The following is a 13,663-nucleotide window of genomic DNA, read 5'->3' on the forward strand; positions in this document are numbered from 1 at the left end:
CTGGCTCTCCAGGGAACTGCCACTTTTGAGATTGTCACTGGAAAGAGGGGTTCAAGGTATATCCCCAGAGCTGCAGTCCAAAGTTCAGAAAGCCACACTCAAAAAGCTGCTGTTTTCAGTTGCCTCAACAGCCTCTCACCATCTAGGAAGTCAGAGACTGAACATTAGAAGCATGCTGTTAAAAAGTTAGCTTACCTTTTTATGATCTTGTTTTTCAGCGAAAAAGCTTGAAAGGGGGTTTCTCTTTTGCTTCTGCCTTCTGGACCTCATGCAAACACACCTAATTGGAGGACTTAATTTGGATATGGAATGCTAGCTGCAAGAGAGTCTGAAAATGTTGTTGAATTTCTAGTCTTTCAAGTCAGGAAGGTAAACTAGAAGGGAGTAGAGTGGAGGGCTAGGGAGCCTGCCACCATGGGCACCAAACTGTTATTGAAAGAAGGATGAAATCCGTATATTTGTGGCAGGCTGAAAGAGTCAGTGGACTCAGGCCTCATGTGTCAGCAGCAGGTAAAGAACTAGGAGTGCCACTGTAAAAGAGTTGTCTCCTACAGCTGAATCTGGGCTCTCACTCTTTTTTTGCCCTTAACTGTGCCGCAGCCCACAAAAGCTCTGTGGAATGGGGGTATCTTGTTAGAACTTGTGTGAAAACCATTAGGGCAAATTAGTAAGGAATGCCCCAGCACTTTGGATAACAGAATAGACTGGGTTTATCAGCCATATTCTGTGTTGACACTCAGAGCCACGTGAGGGCTATTTAGAATGCATAATAGATGCTTATTATTAGTTGCATAGCTAGATTCTTTTTACTAGATACCAATTTGTTTTCCAGAATAGCTCTGAATTTACTAGAGATCTGTCTGGATTTACTACTTTGCCTTCTGAACTTTTGCTAACCTCTTTCCCTGTCCTTCTGAGATCTGATAAAGTCTGAACAATTTTTTAGGAACATAGTAGAGATGCAGAGAAGGATGGGGTTGTGGATCACACAATCATGGCCTATTCAAGTCCATGCTGTGAAGCTTTATTTTGTATATTGGGTGGTACTAGGCAATACAGAGGAGAAGTACAGCATGGTGCTTGAGAAAGTACCAGCTGGGGGCCAACAAACCAAGGTGTGAATTCAGGCTCTGCCACTTATTGTAATAGCTGTGAGTTACTGCCTGGGTGTGGTGGCTCAATGCCTGGAACCCCAGCACTTTGGGAGGCTGAGGTGAATGGATCACCTCAGGTCAGGGGTTCGAGACCAGCCTGGCCAACATGTCGAAACCGCATCTCTACAGAAAATAACAAAAATTAGCCGAGCTTGGTGGTGCACGCCTGTAATCCCAGCTACTTGAGAGGCTGAGGCCAGAGAATCACTTGAACCCAGGAGGTGGAGGTTGCAGTGAGCCAAGATTGCACCACTGCACTCCAGCCTGGGTGACAGAGTAAGACTCTGTCTCAAAAAAACAAAAAACAAACAAACAAAAATTGTGAGTTATGAAACTGTTCTGAATCTCAGTTTCCTCATCTATAAAAAGGGAGTTGGTATAGTATGTACTTTATAAGTTTACATACCTGTAATACTTGCAAAACTGTGATATTGAGGATGGAACTATTATATCTTAATAAATATCTATAGAAATATGCTACAGATGAAATTCTTGTAACAAATATTTAAAACCAAATAGGAAAAAAAAGGCAAGTCCTAATTTAGAAATTGATTTTATTTCAGAAGTTTAAGACTATTTGGCATTTAGTACATGATTTGCCATAGGCATAGTGTTGCAATAAAACTTAAAATGTAACTGCCATGTTGTATCTTTGCAACCCATGGAATAGAAAACAATGCTGCTGTGATGCTAGGAATTAAAATAGAAACCCGATAGTGAAGACAAAAGTTTTTTGTCTCTGTAGAATGCTGGTACTTGAGGAAAAGCCAGTTTAATTAGGAAGGGATGAGAAAGTAGAAGGTTCCTTTGTGGAGCTTCTGAAAGGGACCTCTTGGAATTTTCAAGGGCTTTAGATGTCGATGGTCTTGGTTTTTCATTATGTCTCGCTTCATTATGGCACTCACACTACTTTGACAGTTACATGGCAAGCTTGGGATACATTTTTAGTTCCCATATGGAAGAGAACAAGAGAGAGAAAGAATGAGGGGACACGAGTTTTATGAGGTAACTGAGAAGAGTTGGAAGGAAGAGGGGGAAAAGAAGAGAGGACAGGAGCCAGGAGAGGAATGGAGCTGTGAGTGGGGAAAGGCGGAGGCTGCATGCCGAGTTCACCGCTCCCCACAGCAGAGGGAGAGCCGGCGGCAGCCCGGGCCCTGCTGCAGAGTCCGCCACAGGGTCACCGCCAGCCAGGGGAGCTTGTACCACTGAGGGCCATGACATCCTGTGGTTGAGGCTTCAGTTCAGGTGCAGTTACCTCCTCCGTGACTTCAATCCTGCCCGATAGGGTGGTCATGATCACGTAAGGAATGGTTCTTAGGGAAGTGTGAAGGAAAATAGGTTGAGCCTGAGTACTGGGAACTTTTCTTCTCTTGAATATTGTTAAGGTTTTACATGTTGCTGGAAAGAGAGACAGTGGCTAGGATTTAGAAGTGAGAATCTTTTTGCCTCAAAATATATCCTAAAACAAAAGACAACTTTGAGTTAACCAACCTGACTCAGTTAGATAATCTGATATTTTTTAAAACTTTTCCTCCTAAGTAAGACAGAGGAACTGAACAAACAGTAGATGAAGTTCTCCTCCTCTGTTGGGATCTTAGAAGAAATAAACCACTGAGATAGAAACCCCCTCCCCTTCTGAGGTAAAATCCTTGGGCGAGAGGGCTCCTTACTCTGATGGACTGGAGCTAATGGGGGCAATAATAGAAATGTGAGTCTCCGCCAGCTCCAACCAGAGCCTCCACTGCACAGCCCCCAGCATGGCTAAAATGAAAAATTTGCACAAAGTATTGGTGAGGATGTGGAGAATACATTCTTGGTGGGAGTGTAAAATGGAACAACCACTTTGGGAAAAGGTGTAGAAGTTTTTTTTATAAAACTAAACATGCACTGAGAATCTAGCAGTTACATTCTTAGGCAGTAACCTATAAGTCAAAAAAGAAAAAAAAAGACCCATATGAGAATGTTTATAGCAGCTTTATTCATAATAGCCAAAACTAGACAGTCCTCATGCCCATCTAGAGAAGACTGAGTAAGCAAATTAAGTATACTTATATAATGGAATACTATTCAGCAATAAAAAGTAATAAAATTAAACGTAGGCATTCAACAGCACGGAGGAATCTCACAAACTTGCTGAGTTACCTACCGCTTGATTCCATTGATAAGAAATTCTGCAGTAAGCAAAACTAGTGTATAGTGGGGATAAAAGCAAAGGAGTGGTTGTGTCAAGAATGGTATTGGTGCTAGGATGTACTAGGTAGGGACATGAAGAAATGTTCTGGGGTGATGGGAATATTCTGTATTTTGTTATTCTTTAAAATTTTTAATCTATATATTGATAGGGATGTGAGTTAAATGGATGTCTGCATTTGTCAGAACTTGGTGAATGGCACTGAGCTTTGTACACTTCACTATAGGTGAATTTTACCTTAAAAAAGAACTGTAAAATATTAAACTATAGCTAATGAAATGCATGCTGAAATTTTTAGCATTGAAGAGCAACAATGGCTACAATCAAAACGGATTAATGGATGAATAGAAAACTCAAGGTGGTGGGTGTATGGACCTCCACTGTACAATTATTTCAAATGTTCTATATGTTTTAAATTTTAGATACTGGGGAATACAATCTAGTGTGGTATGAAGTAGATCAACTGGGTCAAGTTGGTAACAATAAAATATGAATCTTAGCCATGGATAGGGACTTCTGTGGTTGGCAATACTTCTTGTTTTTTTTTTTTTAATTAGCGTGACATCTCCAGATGTCACTCTATTTCGCTAGATAAACCTTGGATCAGAAAGATGGGGTACTGGCCGGGCTGAGTGGCTCATGCCTGTAATCCCAGCACTTTGGGAGGCTGAGGCGGGCAGATCACCTGAGGTCAGGAGTTTGAGACCAGCCTGGTCAAGTGGTGAAACCCCATGTCTACTAAAAATACAAAAAATTAACTGGGCATGGTGGCAGGTGCCTGAAATCCCAGCTACTTGGGAGGCTGAGGCAGAAGAATTGCTGGAACCCAGGAGGTGGAGGTTGCAGTGTGCCAAGATCGCACTACTGCATTCCAACCTGGGCCACAGAGCGAGACTCTGTCTCAAAAAAAAAAAAAAAAAAAAAAAAAAGATGGGGTACTGAGCATCTGACCCTGAGGGCATATTCTATAGTGTCCTCCATAAACCACATCCATCACAAGGGAAAGTATTTGGCTGGGCATTTCTTCTTTTCTAACTTCATTTTTCTATATCTATCTGTCTGTCAATCATCTTTTGGTGAAAAAGCCCGTGTTATAAAGTGTTGTGATTTTTAAAAAAAATTCCTATAGGTGGGCTAAGAAAGATAAAATAGGCTATTTGGAAATTACTGTAACTAGCTGATAGACTCTATTTATAAGCAATATATAAGTGCAGTAGCAGCATGAACTTATACTAGTGCAAATCAAGTAACAATGTGCCAAACATCACTCCAGCCATTTTCAAGGTCATGTCTCATTTAGTACATGTGGTCAGTGTTCAAAACTATTATTGCTATTAAGATGGTATAGAGTAGTCTACAAATCTTCTGATGGCAAATGATAACTCCAAGTCTGTCCCTGGCTAATGGTCCAGATGAAAAAACAGTGTATAGTGTCTAGCAGACATCTGAAATCCTGATATACATTTATAAATGCTTTTGGAAAAGTTAGCAGTAAGAGATAGAAACATTTGATTATCTTTTGAATATGGCTTCATAGGAAAGCAATTCAATAACAACTTAGCAGCTCTATTCTGTTCTTCTCCTAGTCCTGCTATCCAACTGCTGCATGGCCTCAACATTTGATTTAACCCCTCTGAATTACATTTTCCTTATTAAATGAGGTTAACAAGCTAGTGTTAAAGATATACTGCTGTGTTTCAAAACAGTTAGCTATTGTGTTGACAGGTTCTCTTTCTCTATCTTCATCTTTGCTATGTCTCCTTCTACAGTGTGCTACTGCAATGTGTATATATGTGTATATGTACACATATAACGGTCCTTGTCAAAAACTATCATTAAGATGTTCCCTCCAGTTAAAAACAAGTTCCCCAGCTTCTCAGCATGTGCATGATTAGCCACACATGATAATTACACCCCAAATGATAATACTTAACAGCAGCGGCAGCATATTAACCTTGTTAGGCACTCACAATAGCAGAGACTACAGGAAAGAAAAACAAGCAAATCAAGCTCCCTCATGTTTTGTGTGAAGAAAAAGTGGGATTCAGAAAGTGTGCTCTACAAACAGAGTGCAGGGAAAAAAAGACTTAGTGAAAATGAACATATATGAGACATATGACCTTCTTTGAGAATCCTGGTCCAGTTTTTGTTAAATATAGTGTATTAAGAGTCACTCTCTGCTCAGAATCATGGCCATTTCATATGAAAATTTAGATGAGGCACTAACTTATTGAATGCATAGGTGATATTCCTTTTTCTACATTAACTCATTTAATTCTCATAATGATATCAAAATTAAAAAATATTAAAAGCAATAGGAAAGAAAAGATAGTTACTATGGTGTATTAGTCTGTTTTTATGCTGTTGATAAAGACATATCCAAGACTGGGTAATTTATAAAGTAAAAGAGGTTTAATGGACTCACAGTTCCACGTGACTGGGGAGGCCTCACAATAATGATGGAAGGTGAAAGGCACGTCTTACATGGCAGCAGACAAAAGAGAACTTGTGCAGGGAAACTCCCCTTTATAAAACCATCAGATCTCATGACATTTATTCACTATCATGAGAACAGCACAGGAAAGACCTGCCCCCATGATTCAGTTACCTCCCACCAGGTACCTCCCACAACATGTGGGAATTGTGGGAGCCACAATTCTAGATGAGATTTGGCTGGGGACACAGCCAAACCATATCACATGGTATGTCAATTATATTGCAATAAAGATGTTAAAAAACCCAGTTACCTACAGAGGAATCACAGTAAGACTGAGGACAGACTTTTTAACAACATTAATAGAAACCAGAGGACAATGGGAAAGAATATCAAAGTATTGGGAGAAAAATACTCAGCTTAGCATTTTGTTCCCCGAGTGAAGGAAAAATAAAGATGTTTTCCACAAATTTGAAAGAGTTTTTCATTAGAAAAAACAACTAAATGATGCATTTCAGGAAGAAAGCAATTGGAAGTAGTGAGAAGCAAGAAGGAAGAATGAACAAATAAATTGGCTAACATGTAAGTAAATATAAGCCTGCATGGATTGCATAAAGCAAAAACAGAAGCAGTAGGAAAAATGACTAATATTGGGGGTAGTATCACAAAGTGGCAATAAAATTCTAGGCAGAAATTACATAAATATGGGAGAGAGAGAGAGACTTCAGATGATTTTTGACAAGGCTGCCGAGACCATTCAAAGGGAAAAGGATAGTCTATTCAACCAATGGTGCTACAAAAAGTGGATCTCAACCTGCAAACGCGTGAAGTTGGATCCTTACCTAACACCATATATAAAAATGAACTCAAAATGGATGAAAGACCTAAATATAACACCTAAAACTATAAAACTCTTTGAAGAAAACATAGGGCAAAAACTTTATGACCTTGGATTTGGCAGTGATTTCTTGGATATGACAACAAATGCATAGGCAATAAAATTAAATATAGACAATTGGACTTCATGTAAGTTCAAAAATTTTGTGCATCAAAACATAATAAATAGACCACCCATAGAATGGGAGAAAATATTTGCAAATTATATATCTGATAACAAACTAATATCCAGAATATATAGAGAACTCCTAAAACTCAACAACAAAACAATGTGAGTTTAAAAAACGGATTAAAGACTTGAGTAGACATTCCTCCAAAGTTGATACATAAATGGCCAATAGAAATATGAAAAAATGCTCAAAATAATTAATCATCAGGAAAATGCAAATCAAAACTACAGTGAGATACCACCGCACACCCATTAGAATGGCTACTATAACACACACACACACACACACACACACAATAACAAGCGTTAATGAGAATGTGGAAAAATTGGAGCCCTTGTCCATTACTGGTAGGAATGTAAAATAGTACAGCTCCTGTGGAAAATAGAATGGCAGTTCCTGAAAAGATGAAAAATAGAATCACCATATAACCCAGCAAATCCCTTTGTGGGTATATACTCCAAGGAATTGCAAGCAAGGTGTTAGAGAGAAATTTGTACACCCATGTTCATAGCACCATTATTCCCTATAGCTAAAATGTGGAAGCAGCCTAAGTGTCCATTGAGGGATTAATGTATGAGCAAATGTGGTATATACATAGAAGGCATACTATTCAGCCTTAAAAAGGAAAACAATTCTGACATATGCTGCAATATGTATGAACCTTGAGGACATTATGCTAAGTGAAATAAGCCAGTCACAAAAAGATAAGCACTGTATGATTCCAATTATATGAGGTATTTAGAGTAGGAAAAAAATCATAAAAGCCAGTAGAATGGTGGTTGCCAGGGGGTGGAGGAGAGGGAAATGGGGAGTTATCATTTAATGGATATGGAGTCTCAGTTTTTACAAGATGAAAAGAGTTCTGGAGATGGATGGTAGTGATGTTGTACAACATTATGAATGTATTTAATACCACTGAAATGTACACTTAAATATGTTAAAATAGTAAATTTTGTTATATGTATTTTAACACAATTTTTAAAAATTGAAAAAAAAAACCACTGGAGAGAGATCAGAGGATATTGCAAAACCAGGTTATGAGTAAGACATATGAGAGCTGGATGTTTAGACTGATGTTGCTTCAAGGAAAAGAAATGCTAGTATTAAAATGAAGAGATTAGGAGGCTGTATGTATGTGGGAGCAGGGAGTTTATAGGAAATCTCTGTACCTTCTGCTCAATTTTGTTAAGAAATTAAAACTGTTCTAAAAAATAAAATCTATTTAAAAAATTAAGAGATTTAAAAATAGAAGAGTAGAGATTTTGATTAATTTTAGACATTAAACCAAGTGAACATATTAAAATTTTAATATTTTAAACCAATGGAATAAATGAGAATAAAGCAAATGTAACCAATTCAGTAGAAAGCAGAGAAAATATTTTTTTAAAGTGTAGAAAAATGCATGATAAATAGAAAGCACAAACCAAACAGTGAATATATGTGAAAATATATGAATAGTCATAATAAATATAAAGGGACAAAAATTGCTATGTGAAAGATAGATATAAGATTAGATTAAGGTCTCTCTTTTTCCTAGTCTCTGTCTGCCCCATTTCCTCACACTGCCTCATAGTAAAAGCACACTACAGTTTATACTGGGTTCACCTAGCTTTATAATATATAAGGAAGGAAACCATTAATTGCCAAAGAATTGGGCTTAGCTCAGGAACGCAACAATGATTTAATATTAGGAAAATCTGCTAGTGTAATTCGCCATTTTAACTGGTTTTTATGAGAAAGCCTTATGGTAATAACAGTAGATGCAAATAGAAGCTTTTGATTAAAAAATAAAATTTTTGAAAACATTATGATTATCTCAATAGATGCAAAAAGTTGCTTTTGGCAAAATGCACTCTTCATTACTGACAAAAATCTTAGCAGATGTGTAATAGAAGATGTATTAATATAGACTAGGCTATGATGCATCTTGTAAGATATATTAATATAGACTAGGCTATGACGATTAAACCCTGCTGACTCAGGGGCTTCGCACAGCAAAAGCTTATTTCTCCTTTGCATTACAGTCCAAAGTAGTTATGTGACTCTTCTCTAAACTGTAACTCAGGCATATAGGCACTCCCCGTTTACTGAGATGATGATATTCAAAATATGGCCTCCATTGTTGCCATGGAAAGGGAAAATACAACATGGGAGATTTCTTGCTTGGGTGGGAGTGGTTGAATATAACCGTGATTGAAGGTGACATTTATCACTTCTCATATTCCATTTTCAGAACTCAGTCATATGGCTCAGATACTTCAAATCTGGTGTAAAGATCATACCCTTAATTTGATATTTGACCCGACGTAAATGTCACATTATTCACCTGAGAAAGTTTACTGGGCCTTTGTGGCTCAAACCCTTTTAAAATCTCTTTCTTCAGAGATCCGGAATCAATCAACTCTTCCAGCCAGGTCTGAATTTCTGTATTTTCTCTTTTTTCTTGTATACTGGTCAGTTCTTTCCCAAGCTTAACTTTTCCCCTCTTCCCCCTAAATGCAGCCAGTAGTACTGAATACATACTTCTAACATTCCATTTTTCAATTTCTTTTTTTAGAGCAAAAAACTCATTAGGCACATGTTCTTTATTCTAAATTATAGCCGGTGGAAGTTTTACCATCTCATAATATGGATTATGGATCTTCACTGTTATATCCTCTGATATTAGTTTATTTATTACCTGATACCCAACTTCTAGACCAATCTCCAATCTTATTTTATTTTATTTTATTTTTATGATAGCAACTTTCCAGTTCAGGTTAGCAATTACTGTTATCAGTCACATATTTTCAGGAAAATAGCAAATATTCTAGGTATGTTTGATCAGAAGTTACTATCAGGTTTAAACATTGGAAGACAAGGGAGTAAAGATCAGGAAGACGGTTTTCAGGAAGTTCAGGAGTATAAGGCATCACAGGAGAGATGTCAATAGGCTCTGAACTGTTTGCACACGGGACAGGTGATTTTTTATAGGGATCTTTGATCAATATCATTCTCATCTACTAATGATAACTGTGGGCAGAATTTTTCCATTGTCATCTTCTAATGCCTACACATGCCTGCAACTGGTTCTAGAGTACTGGGGCTCACTCTCCTACTTTCCTGTCTCTTGTCGATAGCTTTCTTTAGTGGAACCTTACTGATAAGAGATTAGGGGAATGCAGTTTTAAGGGTTTATATCTTTCACCTAGGAAAGATCTTAGAATGGTGGATCTGGTAGTAAATATCAATAACTAATAATGTGGCACAGAAAGAAACTTGCTCAACTTGACAGTAGATATTTTAAGGAAATCTATGTCAATTATCATTCTTAATCCTCAAATCCCTTTATAGTCAAAAGCAAAAGGATTCCCACCAGCAGTTTTGTTTACTGTTAGACTGGAAGCTTGAGACAGTTCAGTATAATAAGCAAAATAAATAAACATTTAAAGATTGAAAGGAAGAAATGAAGCTGCCATTATTTGTAGAAAATCTGATTATCAACGTTAAAAATAAATGAAAATCCATAAAGTAATATTTCTTATATAAAATCAGTTGTGTTATAATACATCAGCAACAATCAGAAAGTAGAGCTTTAAAATGTTACTATTTATAATAGGAACAAAATATCTAAGATACCAAAAGATAATAAAAGATGGATATGAAAATTATAGGAAAACAACAGAACTTTATGAAAGATACAAAGAGAAACTATACACACACACACACAAGCACACACACATCTATATATACTGTGTTCATTAGCAAGAACATTCCATATTGTAAAAACAACAGTTTTTTTTCCAAATTATATGTCCAGTACAATACCAATCAGAATCCCAAGTGTTTCTTAGTATTTTTGTTTTAGTTAGTATTTTTTAATCTTGTTTTGTTTTTTACAGAGCTTGGCAAACTCATTCTAAAATTCATATGCAAGAGCCAATTAAACCAAGCAAGAGAGTAGAATAACTAAAATAGCTTTTAAAAAGATGGTAGAGGGATTATCCCTAGCAGATATCAAGACATGTTATAAAATGATGATAATAAATATTGTCAGACTTAGGGGAAGACACTGAAGCTTGGAAACTTGATATTTGACAGACATGGTATTACAAATTAGTGGGGAGATAATAGATTATTTAATGAATAATCCTTCCAATATAGAAAAAAAATTCTATCCCTACCTCACACTACATGCAAAGCTCAATTACAACTGTATTAAAGATCAAATGTGAAAAACAAGATCTTAAGATTCAGAAGATAATGTGGGAGACTATTGAGTTTGGGTAGGGTTTCTTTAAAAAAGCATCAACTTAAGACACCAATAAACCTGACTCCACAAAAATTTAAAACATTTGTACTACAAATGACTATAAATGAAGCTGAAAGGCAGGTAGAAGGTAGTAGCAATTAAGACAACTAGCAAAGATTTTGTGTCTAGAATTTGTAAAGAGCACAGTCATTCACTTCTAGGTATATCCTAGAGAAATTTTTGAATATTGGTATAATGCAAAATAGAGAAAAACGTTCACTGAAATCTTTTTAACTTTTGGTAATTATAAGGAATTAAATGTTCATTAACAGAATGAAAAAATGAATTATAATTTATTAATACATTGGAACATTACACACAGAAGATGAAGTAAATGAATCACATATATGTATACATAGAGATAACATAAAAAATTATAAATTAAATAAGTTTTAGAAAGACATACACTACAATGTTAAATTTTTTAATGTGCAAAATTCTATTAAATATAGTTTGGACACCTATATTTACATCTATTTATATATTGAAAGTTTAAATACATATATGGAAATGATAAACTCCAAATCCAACATAGTAGTTACCTTTGTTGAGAAAAGAAGTTGGACAGGATCCCAAAGAGGGATGCTAAAGAATCTTCAATTGCAATGTTTTATTTCTTAAAAATCAATAAAAAGGCAGAAACATTAGTAGCATATATGAACAAATTCTAAATACCCTGTCAGTTTGTGTGATGTTATTTTTTATTTTCATATGTTTAAAATCATTTATACATATTAATACATTAAAAGTGGAAGTTAAATGGCCAAATTCCTTTCCTTTGCCCTGTATCCCAGAGATTCATAGTTCCTCTGACCCCCAGGCCAAGACTCAGCTCAGCAATTGGTAGAAAATTATTCTGCAAATGGGTAGGTATTTTGTGGGGGCTGTTTAACTAATGGGTACCATGTTGTTTCTTTGGAAAAATGCCTTCTGAGTTCCAAATGACATACTTTTGTGCCATAATTTGGGGATTATGTACTATTATAAATATTGTAGTACAAGTGGCATCTTCCTTTAGCAAGAAAAAGGCAAGTGACTAGTAAAACAGTTGACAGGGCTGTCAAGGGATTATGACCCATTCAGTGTTTTGCTAATGGTTCTGAGTTGCTAAAGATACTATAAAGCTTTCTGAATCACCACCAGAAAAGAAATATTGCTCAGCATTGTTTCGTAGCCACGATTACCTGTTTCCAAAGATTAAAACAGAGCTTATTTAAATGGCATATTTACTTAGCTAGAGTCTTTCTCCATTCATTCTGACTGATGTTAATCAGAGTACGTCACTGAACCCCAAAAGACCCTGGTCATGCCCCCCAACTATTCCATAGAAGCCGAATTTCCTGGGCACAGCCTCTGCACTGGAAGTTAAGAAGTAGGTGCATTATTAGTGTTAATAGAAGTTTCCCTTTTGAACTAGGACAATGAACATTTTCCTTCCTTTTGTCTGGTGTCTTCAGACTGGATTGCTTATAAGATTATTATTATTTCTCTTGTTATGCACATACAATCCAACTTCTGTGATAGTAATTTGGTAGTAAGTGGCCTTTCTTGTAATTAGAAAATAATCTTATGGCAGGATAAAGCTTGAAATTGCTCTCTCTGTGAAATGAGCATGCTTTTGTTTGCAAGATTAACTCAATTCCCACTGCTATACCTGGCAGCAGAATTGCCCAATCAGTTTGGTGACTGGATTGAACTTTTTCTACAGGAATCATGTAGCTCTGCAGCTTCAGAAACACAAATCCACTCCCTCATTGTTGGTTTTCTGACAGCTTTTTCTGTAGAACAGTTTGAAAAGAAGAGAGCCCTGTTTCTGAGACAGAGAAGTGTTTTCACACCTGAAGTGTAATTTCATACCTTGTGTTTCTCAGCAGATAAGTGCATAAAATAACACATCAAACTGGAATAGAAAAAGATCAACATAGAAAGAAAACTGCAGGTTGTAATTTGTTTCCTATCTTACAATGCTCTTGGAGAGAACAGTAAATTACAGAGATCTGCGTTTAAGCTTTAAAAAGTTTGACTGGTCGTTAGGTGGGAAAATGAGCAATAACACTAACCAGCTTGCGGCGTGCATTGAACAGAATGTACAGAATGATAGAATTTGGGAAACACCCTAACATTTTGTTTTTTTAGGAGAATAATGTGTGCGTGTTAGTAGTAAAATTTGTAGGTAAAGGTCAAGACATTTATAAATTGATTTTAATAAAAATGTAATTGAGGAGATAATTATTTTATGATGGTTCCATTCAGGAACTTTAGCAAAAGGAGACCTTGTTGGTAAAATTTGAATGCTTTCTTTCCTTTCTGTAATGATGCTAGTCACTGTTTTCTGGCATTCTAGTGGAGGGGTTCTACAATGAAGAGGTTTAGCTTCATTGCACAAGTTTGAAAACTTGAGACCGAAAGAAAAAGAAAGTTGAGCTTCCTGACTAGGCATGAACATTCATTACAAAATATTTACTGAAGGTCTAGCACACGGTAGGCACAAGCTTTAAGCATCAGGGGTACAGTGGTTAATACGGC

At 36.4% G+C, this 13,663-nt stretch overlaps 1 protein-coding gene across 4 annotated transcripts in view; it reads left to right on the top strand.

Moving 5' to 3' along the window:
- Window positions 1-13,663, top strand: part of SYT16 (synaptotagmin 16) — a 197,609-nt gene that overhangs the window by 170,146 nt on the left and 13,800 nt on the right. The window lies entirely within an intron of this gene.

Source organism: Macaca mulatta, chromosome 7, assembly GCF_049350105.2.
Source record: "Macaca mulatta isolate MMU2019108-1 chromosome 7, T2T-MMU8v2.0, whole genome shotgun sequence".
Taxonomy (NCBI): domain Eukaryota; kingdom Metazoa; phylum Chordata; class Mammalia; order Primates; family Cercopithecidae; genus Macaca; species Macaca mulatta.